Raw genomic sequence first — 11533 nt, forward strand, 5'->3', positions numbered from 1 at the left:
GGACAGAAATGGTATGGACCTAACAGGAGCAGAAGATACTAAGAAGAGGTGGCAAGAATACACAGAAGAACTGTACAAAAAAGAGCTTCACAACCCAGATAATCACGATGGTGTGATCACTCATCTAGAGCCAGACAAACTGAAATGTGAAGTCAAGTGGGCCTTAGAAAACATCACTACAAACAAAGCTAGTGGAGGTGATGGAATTCCACTTGAGCTACTTCAAATCCTGGAAGATGATGCTGTGAAAGTGCTGCACTCAATATGCCAGCAAATTTGGAAGACTCAGCAGTGACTACAGGAATGGAAAAGGTCAGTTTTCATTCCAATCCCAAAGAAAGGCAATGCAAAAGAATGCTCCAACTACCACACAATTGCACTCTTCTCACACACTAGTAAAGCAATGTTCAAAATTCTCCAAGCCAGACTTCAGCAATACGTGAACCATGAACTTCCAGATGTTCAAGCTGGTTTTAGAATAGGCAGAGGAACCAGAGATCAAATTGCCAACATCTGCTGGATCATGGAAAAAGCAAGAGAGTTCCAGAAAAACATCCATTTCTGCTTTATAGACTATGCCAAACCCTTTGACTGTGCGGATCACAATCAACTGTGGAAAACTCTGAAAGAGATGGGAATCCCAGACCACCTGACATGCCTCTTGAGAAACCGATATGCAGGTCAGGAAGCAACAGTTAAAACTAGACATGGAACAGCAGACTGGTTCCAAATAGGAAAAGGAGTACATCAAGGCTGTATATTGTCACCCTGCTTATTTAACTTATATGCAGAGTACATCATGAGAAACGCTGGGCTGGAAGAAGCACAAGCTGGAATCAAGATTGCTGGGAGAAATATCAATAACCTCAGATATGCAGATGACATCACCCTTATGGCAGAAAGTGAAGAGGAACAGAAAAGCCTCTTGATGAAAGTGAAAGAGGAGAGTGAAAAAGTTGGCTTAAAGCTCAACATTCAGAAAACGAAGATCATGGCATCTGGTCCCATCACTTCATGGGAAATAGATGGGGAAACAGTGGAAACAGTGTCAGACTTTATTTTTGGGGGCTCCAAAATCACTGCAGATGGTGATTTCAGCCATGAAATTAAAAGACGCTTACTCCTTGGAAGGAAAGTTATGACCAACCTAGATAGTATATTGAAAAGCTGAGACATTACTTTGCCAACAAAGATCCATCTAGTCAAGGCTATGGTTTTTCCAGTAGTCATGTATGGATGTGAGAGTTGGACTGTAAAGAAAGCTGAGAGTGGAGGAATTGATGGTTTTGAACTGTGGTATTGGAGAAGACTCTTGAGAGTCCCTTGAACTGAAGGGAAATCCAACCAGTCCATCCTAAAGGAGATCAGTCCTAGGTGTTTATTGGAAGGACTGATGCTAAAGCTGAAACTCCAATACTTTGGCCACCTGATGGGAAGAGTTGGCTCATTGGAAAAGACCCTGACGCTGGGAGGGATTGGGGGCAGGAGGAGAAGAGGACGACAGAGGATGAGATGGCTGGATGGCATTACCGACTTGATGGACATGAGTTTGAGTGAACTTCTGGGTTGGTGATGGACAGAGAGGCCTTGTGTGCTGTGATTCACGGGGTCGCAAAGAGTCGGACATGACTGAACGACTGAACTGAACTGAACATGACTCTGTTTTTATTTGTTTGGGAGTTCAGACAAAAGCAAAGTGATCAAAGAGCCTTGGCCTGGCATTGACATGTAAATGAGCCAGCGATGGAACTGGGTTGACTTCATCCCTGATCCATATGTCAATATCGGACTATTCTGTAATTGATGTACAAAGAAGGCATAAGTCTTATCAACCCTGAACACATGTTAAAATTTTACTCTCTGAAACAGGCATGCTCAAATCCAACTTAGCAATATAGGCTAATGTACTTCACAAGTTTATTCTCATGCAAAGTAAATTTTGAAGTTATATATCTTTCCTTAAAAAAAAGAAGTCACTCCATCAAAGACATCTTTGGAGTCCAGAGCCTCTGATTTCTGCATTCAATGGTCCAGCTGTATGTCAGGGAGCAGAATCCATCAAGCCAGCGTGAACACCTGCAGACAAGGTTCCCCGGTAGCCCGTTCATTCCCAGACACCCAAATATCACTGTTCACTGCTCATATGACTGACGTGAAGATCTGTGTTTCACGGCTTATACAATAGACCCGTTATGATGACAAATTCTGTTCCATGATGGCAGTAAGGCTGTGCCCATCACAACTCCTGTCACTTCATAAAGGTCTGTCCCAAGAAGGCGTGGACCATTTTTCCTTTCAGGGCTAAGCCTTGGGCAGGCAGAGCAGCACCTAAGCTCTCTGTAAAATGCCTGAAGGTTCATGGCCTCTGCCCATCAAGGATGCCTGCCTTTCCTGTTTCTAAATCACCTCCCCCAAAGTCAGGATCTAATAGAACCCAGTGGCTTCAGACTTCCTGTTGAAAAGTTACAAAGCCTATTTTACCGGAGTCAGTTTTCAAACATCTATTCAAATTGGTGGTCCAAGGGTTAAGAATCTCCCTTGCAGAACAGAGACACACATTTGATCCCTGATGGGGGAAACGCCTGCATTATTGTTAATAAATAGACTTTTTCTTACTGATTGACGATAGTGGTATTTGCAGTCTGGCTATAATCACTTGTGTTCATATATCCTCTGATGTGTAGACCAGCAGATTCAGTGCTGGACACCTTCAACCCCACCCTCCACCCCCAACTCCACCCCAGGGAAAGAAAAGGTTCCCAGAAAAATGGAAATAGAGAATAGATTGTGCTCCCTAACTGTCCAACCTCAATTTCCCTTTCTTTTCAAAGAGATGGTGTGGTAATAAGAATCTTAATGTGAGGTCTTCCCTGGAGGCTCAGTGGTAAAGAATCTGCTGGATCACGCATCTGGGAAGATCTCACGTGCGTGCTGTGGAGCAATGAAGCCCAATCGCCACAACTCCTGAGTCTGCGCTCTAGAGCCCCAGGGTCCCAACTCTGAGACTGCACTCTAGAGCCCGTGCTCCACACCAAGAGAAGTCATCCAAATGAGAAGACGGCTTGCCACAGTTAGAGAGCAGCCCCTGCTCACTGCAATTAGGGAAAAGCCTGCACAGCAATGAAGACCCATCACAGCCAAAAATAAGTAAAGACAACTTTCTTTTAAGAATACTAATTTGATCATAATACGATCTTCCTCCCAAGTCCGCAGGGAGGGATAAATGAGTTCTCCCATGTGTGATGCTGAGCACAGTCTGCTTGTTGTAAAGGCTGAGACTCTGGCTACTCCAGTATTATTCTTACTATTCCTACTTTCACTCTTGTTATAAGAAGAAAGGGGTTACAAGGAGAAGGGTGGAAACCTGGGTTTGAATTCCAACTCTGAGATCTCCTCAGCTATTTAATCACAGAAAGTGAAAGATCACCTCCAGTCCTCTTTTCCGTAGCAGATGGAGATAATGATGAACTCGCTCTCTAAGCATCAGGGTTGCATGTTTATGCGTGCTCGGTGGTGTCTGACTCTTTGTGATGCTATGGATTGCAGCCCCCCAGGCTCCTCTTCCATAGGATTTTCCAGACAAGAGGACTGGAGTGGGTTGCCGTTTCTTACTCCAGGGGATCTTTCCAACCCTGGGATCGAACCCTCAGCTCTTGCATCGCCTGCATTTGCCAGGCAGGTTCTTTACCACTAGCGCCACCAGGGAAGCCCAAGCATTGGAAAGCCAGGGTCCCACCCCAAGCCTACTGGATCCCACAACCCCTGCTGCTTCACACCCATAAAATCCGAGTGTTGGTGAATCTAATCTTCAAGGCCACCCTGGAATTTAGAAGACACACAGATGCCAAGACCGTGTGGCAACACCTCTGAGTGATGAATTTCGGAGTCCTGGAGTCCTAGATTTTCACACGCAAAACAACTCAGGCTGAACGTGGATTTGTATCCATTCGTATCTACTTTCAGGGAGCTGACACCACTCCCAGAAAACTCCTCCTGAGCAGTGCCTAACCCACCATCTGCAGATCTGCCATCTACCTAGACGAACCTTCCTGTAGCAGGAAATTCAGGGCCGGGCAAGACATGACTCAGAGCTCCAATTAAAAGAGGAAATTTGCATTAGGCGCTCCAACTGCCTGTTCCAACTGGGACCAGCAGCTCTCTTCTTCTTCCTTCCTAAGGAGAGAGGAGCCTTAGGGGTGTGGGCCTGAATTTTTTTGGGAGGGGGGGGGTGGTGTCCACATTCAAACTGCTTACCCGTGGGGGAGGATGAGAGACCTGGCGAGGTTGGGCGGTGCCCACGTGGTGAAGACGAGCAGCTGCGCCCGTGGGCTCGGGCTGTCTCTTAAACTCTTCTCCAGCCGTTCTCCATGAGCCCCTGGCAGCCCCTCTCAGCTGTGACCTCTCTAAGCTGTCAGCCTCAGATTAACCAATACTTCATCAATTTCGCCTGAACTGCATTTGCAGCCAGTTCTCAGGAGGATGGCCAAGTGCATCAAGTACCATGCATTAGCCCCCCAGGGCCAGATTTCCTTCGGAACAGAGTGGGGCACTCCCCGGTATTCTTGCGGAGGCCTGGGCGACAAGCTGAGGGGGGGCTTTGCCCGGGGGGGCGGGAAGGACAGGAACCTCTGCTGATTACTTGTGAATTTTTCATGAGTACATCTGCTGATCCGCCGCTCCTCTGGGGCTGCACTCCCCATCCGCACACCCCTCTGCGTTCAGACCTCCTGACAAGGTATGAAAAACAAGGACTGGGCTCCGTCTCCCACTAAACCCCCTCCACCCCCCCAGCCAGGAAGTGGCTGTGGGAGCCTGGGATTTCAGTCTCTCTGGAGGGGCCCAGGCTGCTGGAAAGACAGGTCTTTGAAACAAAAGATCAATGGGCGATGGATGGTTTTAAGGTGAGTGGACAGGTCAAGGCCGCTACTGGTCAGCATCAGCGAGTAGGTGGGCTCGGGGCACAGGGGGCCCTGTGGACCCCACCGATCTGGGCCTGGGGAACTGGGTCCTTACTCCCACCTTCCTTGCACTTCTTGGGGCACCCCCTGGGGACTGGGTGGACAGGGAGATTCCCTGAGCCCCGGTGTTCCTATTGCCCAGATCACACCAGGAAGAACTGAAGAATAGGGAGGAGAGGGGGAGGGAGGTGCTTCCTTATTTAAGCCATAAAAGGCATCTAACCATTGTTTTTGGAAGTAACCAGCAGCTCCAAGCTTCTAAATCCTCTCTCAGTCCAGACCGTTCAAGTCAGGAAGCCAGCGGCTCTTTCTCATTAACGCATCAAATCACGCCGATGTCCTTCCTGGGCTCCCTTTGAAGTGGCATGTGCTTCAATCTATTTTTAATCTTCTAAGTGATGTCGTCAGGGCCGCCGCCCCGGTGACATGTGAAGTCGGTTCTCGCGGGCTGCGGAGCTGGGCAGGCGGTTTGGATCAGCAGCTGGACCCGTGTGCGTCACCGCGGCCACGGTCGGAAATCGACCCCCAGCACCGGGGGCGGAGGGCTGGGAAGAGGAGACTGATGCAGAGCCCGCGCACGCCTTGGAAAGGCTACCTTTTGTGCGGGGAGGCGCTGGGCCAGGCCTCCGGGGGCCGGGCGGCCCCTCCGTGGAGCGACAGTGCCCCCCAGCGCCCGCCCCTCGCCATTCCCGCCCTTCGCTCCGGTCCCCGCCAACCGGGAGCCGACAGAGAGAGAAGGGGTTGTGGGAACTGCGTCCCTGAGCATCGCATCTTTAAATAGTTACCCACATGAAAGAAGGCCTGGTGGGGGGTGGGGGGGTCCAAAGCCACCTTGATGGGAAAATATGAGAATGCTCATAAAAAGCAGTACTCACAGAACTGGAGGATTTTTTTAATTAATTTAATTGGAGGTTAATTACTTTACAATATTGTGATGGTTTTTGGCATACATTGACATGAATCAACCCTGGGTATCCATGAACCATCCTGAACCCCCTCCCACTTCCCTCCCCATCCCATCCCTCAGGGTCATCCCAGTGCACCGGCTTTGAGTGCCCTGTCTCATGCATCAAACTTGGACTGGTGGTCTATTTCACATATGGTAATATACACGTTTCAATGCTATTCTCTCAAATCATCCCACCCTCTCCTTCTCCCACAGTCTTTCAAAAGTCTGTACTTTACATCTGTGTCTTTTTTGCTGTTTCACATATAGGGTCGTTACCATCTTTCTAAATTCCATATATACGCGTTAATATACACATTAATATAATATTGGTGATTATATGCATTAATATAATATTGGTTAATACATGAGTTAATATAATATTGGTGTTTTTCTTCCTGACTTACTTCGCTCTGTATAATAGGCTCTAGTTTCATTATCTCACTAGAACTGATTCAAATGCATTCTTTTTTTAATAGCGGAGTAATGTTCCATTGTGCATATGTACCACCACTTTCTTATCCATTATTCTGCTGATGGACATCGAGGTCGCTTCCATATCCTAGCTATTATAAACAGTGCTGAGATGAACATTGGGATACACATGTCTCTTTAAATTCTGGTTTCCTCAGTGTATATGCCCAGCAGTGGGATTGCAGTTGTTTTCTTTTGTTTTGCATTTTTTCCCTCCAAGTAGCTATCCTGGTGATTACATATCCCACCAGAAAATTAAATGCATTTACTTATTTGCTTAATTAATTTGTGGATATCTAGCATGATCCAATCTAGGGCTTCCCTGGTGACTCAGCTGGCAAAGAATCCGCCTGCAATGCAGGAGACCCGGGTTTGACCCCTGAGTTGGGAAGATCCACTGGAGCAGGGAAAGCCTACCCACTTCGGTATTCTGGCCTGGAGAATTCCATGGACTGTATAGTCCATGGGGTCGCAAAGAGTCGGACACAACTGAACCGCTTTCACTTTCAGCATGATCCAATTCGAAGGTCTAAACAATGGAATCTTCAGTGGGTGGAGGTGGGGGGACCTCCTTCAGCCTGAAGCAGGAAATGCAGACAGAAATGTCAGCGAATTGGGAGTTGGACAGGTGGAGATGCAATTCCTGCCCTAATGTGGATGGTACATGCTGATGACTTTCAGTTTGTCCCTTTACCATTCGTGTCTTGGTTTTCTCATCTGTGAAATGAAATGGTTAAAACAGTCTAAATGATGCCCTCAGTACAAATGGGGGTTATTGTTATGATGAAGCTTCCTTTTGTGTTGGGGGGTTTTAATCATTGCCAGTATTTTTTTTTTCCATATTTATTTACTTGGTTGTATTGGGTCTTCGTCGTGTCATGCCAGATCCTTCCTTTGGGCGAGCAGATCCTCTAACTGTGACCCACAGGCTTAGTTGCCCTGCCTCGTGTTGGATCCTGGATCCCTGACCAGGGATTGAACCTGCATCCCTTGCATTGCAAGGCAGATTCCTAACCACTGGGCCACCGGGGAGGTCTGCAAGCTTCCTTTGGAGTCCCTGCTGTGTTCCTGACATCCTTCTTCCTGCTCCGCCTCTCCTCCCACCTCGTCCTTTCTCCTCTTCACCTGAAGTCTCCCCTCCATCCTGTCCTCCTGCCAGGAAGCCCTTTCCGGCTCATCCCACGAGTGTTCACAATTCAGTTCATTTCTGACCACCTATGTGCTTGGGTCGTGTCTCCTCTAATGTTCTCTTTGTTTTCCATCTCTTAGCTCCTCAACGACACCATGGATGCTTAAAAATCCTTATTGGTGGACAGATTGGTTCACAAGTTAGAAGTGCCTGAATTTTGAGAAAGAAGGCACAATGACAGAATCTTTAGATCCAGAATCTAACTCCATGGTTGGTTTTATCTCTTTGTATCAGTGAGGAATCACAACTTCTGAGCATGTTTTTCCATCTACAGAAGAAAAGGTTGCACTGGAAAAAAAAAAATTATAGTATTAAATTTTGGAAGTTTTCAACCAATTGGTGGCGGTGGTTTAGTCGCTAAGATGTGTCCAACTGTTCTGAGGTTCCATGGACTGTAACCTGCCAGGCTCCTTTGTTCATGGGATTTCCCAGGCACGAATACAGGAGTGGGTTGTTATTTCCATCTCCAGGGGAATCTTCCCAACCCAGGGTTCCAACCTGGGTGTCCTGAGTTTCAGGAAGATTATTTACCATCTGAGCCACCAGAGAAAACCTTTCAACTAATTACTTACTGATAATTATTTACCCATGCTGAGTTGTTTCAGGACGTAATGATTGCCAGGAATAGCTAGAATAAATCATGTAAAGTTGCAATTTTAATGGGATAAAACCATCAAATATGGCAAATTTTTTAAGATATACGTAAAATGTCCTCCCAGAGTGTTAGATCACACTGCATTTCCACACTTTGTACCAAGGCAATTGAGAAAACAGCCTTCCATAGTCTAATTTCTTGGATTATCAGGGTCTCTGATGATTGAACAACATCATCTTAGTATTTGCCAGGAATGTGAAACTGTTTTAATTTTAAAATGCATTGAGAATAGAAAGGTAATAATGTTAGGCAAAGTTTTAACAAATGCTGGGGGTCAGAATTTGAGGCAGTGCAAATTTAATCTTCCTCTCTAAGTACACACCTCAAAGGTTTCTTGGAAGCATCTTCCTGATTATTTCGTGGGGGCTTGTATGTTCAGAAAATCGGATTCGTCAGTGTGGAGGGCATCTCGTGTCCTTCACTGTCCTCCCTCTTCACTGGCTCATTTTCCTCTCAGTCTCCTGCTGTGTTCAGAGGTATTGTGTGAGTCCTCATTCTTTGCAACGCCGTGGACTGTAGCCTACCAGGCTCCTCTGTCCATGGGATTCTCCAGGCAAGAATACTGGAATGGGTTTCCATGCCCTCCTCCAGTGGATCTTCCCAACACAAAGATGGAACCAGCATCTCTTATGTCTCCTGCATTGACAAGCAGGAGACAAGGTTCTTGACCACTTGACAAGGTTTTTCACCACTAGCGCCACCTGTAGCCCCTCTTATCTAGAGCAGCATTGTGCAATTTTATTTTCTCTGATCATGCATCTGTGGGGTTGGCAATAAAGTTCGTTCAGGTTTTTCCACAATCTGTAGTGAAAAATCCAAATGATCTTTTCAGTAAACCCAAAATGTAGTAAATCAGTTTGAGAAACTAAAAAACATTGTGTATATTTATGTACTCATTCATTATATTCACGTACTTCTAAGAAGATGTGTGTAGTACAGGGTTCAGTTCAGTTCAGTTGCTCAGTCGTGTCTGACTCCTTGAGACTCCATGAATCCCAGCATGCCAGGCCTCCCTGTCCATCACCAACTCCCGGAGTTCACTCAGACTCATGTCCATCAAGTCGGTGATGCCATCCAGCCATCTCATCCTCTGTTGTCCCCTTTTCCTCCTGCCCCCAATCCCTCCCAGCATCAGGGTCTTTTCCAATGAGTCAACTCTTTGCATGAGGTGGCCAAAGTACTGGACTTTCAGCTTTAGCATCATTCCTTCCAAAGAAATCCCAGGGCTGATCTCCTTCAGAATGGACTGGTTGCATCTCCTTGCAGTCCAAGGGACTCTCAAGAGTCTTCTCCAACACCACAGTTCAAAAGCATCAATTCTTCGGCACTCAGCTTTCTTCACACTCCAAATCTCACATCCATACATGACCACTGGAAAAACCATAGCCTTGACTAGACGGATCTTTGTTGGCAAAATAATGTCTCTGCTTTTCAATATGCTATCTAGGTTGGTCATAACTTTTCTTCCAAGAAGTAAGCGTCTTTTAATTTCATGGCTGCAGTCACCATCTGCAGTGATTTTGGAGTCCCCCAAAATGAAGTCTGACACTGTTTCCACTGTTTCCCCATCTACTTCCCATGAAGCTATGGGACCAGATGCCATGATCTTCATTTTCTGAATATTGAGTTTTAAGCCAACTTTTCATCTCCTCTTTCACTTTCATTAAGAGGCTTTTTAGTTCCTCTTCACTTTCTGCCATAAGGGTGGTGTCATCTGCATATCTGAGGTGATTGATATTTCTCCCAGCAATCTTGGTTCCAGCCTTCTTCCAGCCCAGCATTTCTCATGATGTACTCTGCATATAAGTTAAATAAGCAGGGTGACAATATACAGCCTTGATGTGCTCCTTTTCCTATTTGGAACCAGTCTGTTGTTCCATGTCCAGTTCTAACTGTTGCTTCCTGACCTGCATATAATGAATAATATTTTGTGTTAATTTTAAATTTTCATTTAAAAATAAACAGAAAATTTTGTACCACCATGAGAATTGTTTTATTAATAATATTTTAGGGAAAGAAATATGATTAAATAGGATTTTTTTATGTTGGTTTGATACTTTATGATAAAGCTCTATGTTCAATTTACCTTTTATATTAAATTACTGTCATAGTTGAAAAATCTATTTCACAAAAGTACATAAATCCAAATAGAAATGAAACATGAGCTGTGCTTTCTAAATGTGGGTACCATGTTTCAATTCCATTCACCAATTATATGGAGATTTGTAGCCATCCTTAGAATCCAGGTACTAAATTTCCACTTTCCTGAATGTCAGTCAGTTGTTCTTTCAAGCTTTCATTTTGTCATTTTTATATTTTTATCCAAGGGGTTCAAAGCAATATACCTCCTTTTAGAAAACATTTTGATGTATTTTTGTTAAGTTTTTATAGGTATATATTTAGGATTTTTATTTTCATTTTTAACACATAATATAACAAAAAAATCACACGAGGGCGGTAGCATGACTTCCAAATATCTATTTACAAGTTCCTCTCTGTCTGCAGTATAAATTTCCCTCAGAAAGCAGTTACTTTCTCATCACTGTTTAAAAATTACCTATGGGTTGAAGTAAATATTTAAGATTATTCATTTAATTATGTATTTTCAATTTATTCATTAAAAGTATCTGGTTGGTAGCAATGATGACAGCTATTTCTTATCACATACACCTTCAAAGCATAACTTTTGAACAAATAATTTTCATAACTCTGTTTCATACTTGACACCTCTTAAGAACTTTGCAATGTAAGAAACATTAAACATGTGTGGACTAAAGATTTTTATATTTACCTGCCATATCTTCAGGCTTCCCTCGTGGTTCAGATGGTAAAGAATCTGCCTGCAATGTAGGAGACCCAGGTTCAGTTCCTGGGTCTGGAAGATTCACTGGAGAAGGGAATGGCTACCCCCTCCAGTGTTCTGGCATAGAGAATCCCGTGGACAGAGGAGCCTGGTGGACTATAGGATCGAACAGAGTCAGACACGACTGAGCACACAGCAACACAAGTTTCCATATCTTTAACAAGTGTTGCAACATTTTAAAGGACCCCTTACTAGGAGTAAGGTTGAGAGAGATTGGTGCGAGCCAGCAGAGAATCCATGGTTACCCTTACATTATTTTTTTCCCGTGAACTATCATTTTATTAATGGAATCCTGTACTGTTCAGATCACAGAATTGTTCTTACTGTATTTCATTATTGAAACTGAATTTAAGAAGTACCAGAAAGTTGGATATATGATAAACATCTATATTTTACCCAGTTGTAGAGGACACCTCCCATACAAATTTAATCACAAATTGGTTTCTTT

This window comes from Capricornis sumatraensis, chromosome 1, assembly GCF_032405125.1.
Source record: "Capricornis sumatraensis isolate serow.1 chromosome 1, serow.2, whole genome shotgun sequence".
Taxonomy (NCBI): domain Eukaryota; kingdom Metazoa; phylum Chordata; class Mammalia; order Artiodactyla; family Bovidae; genus Capricornis; species Capricornis sumatraensis.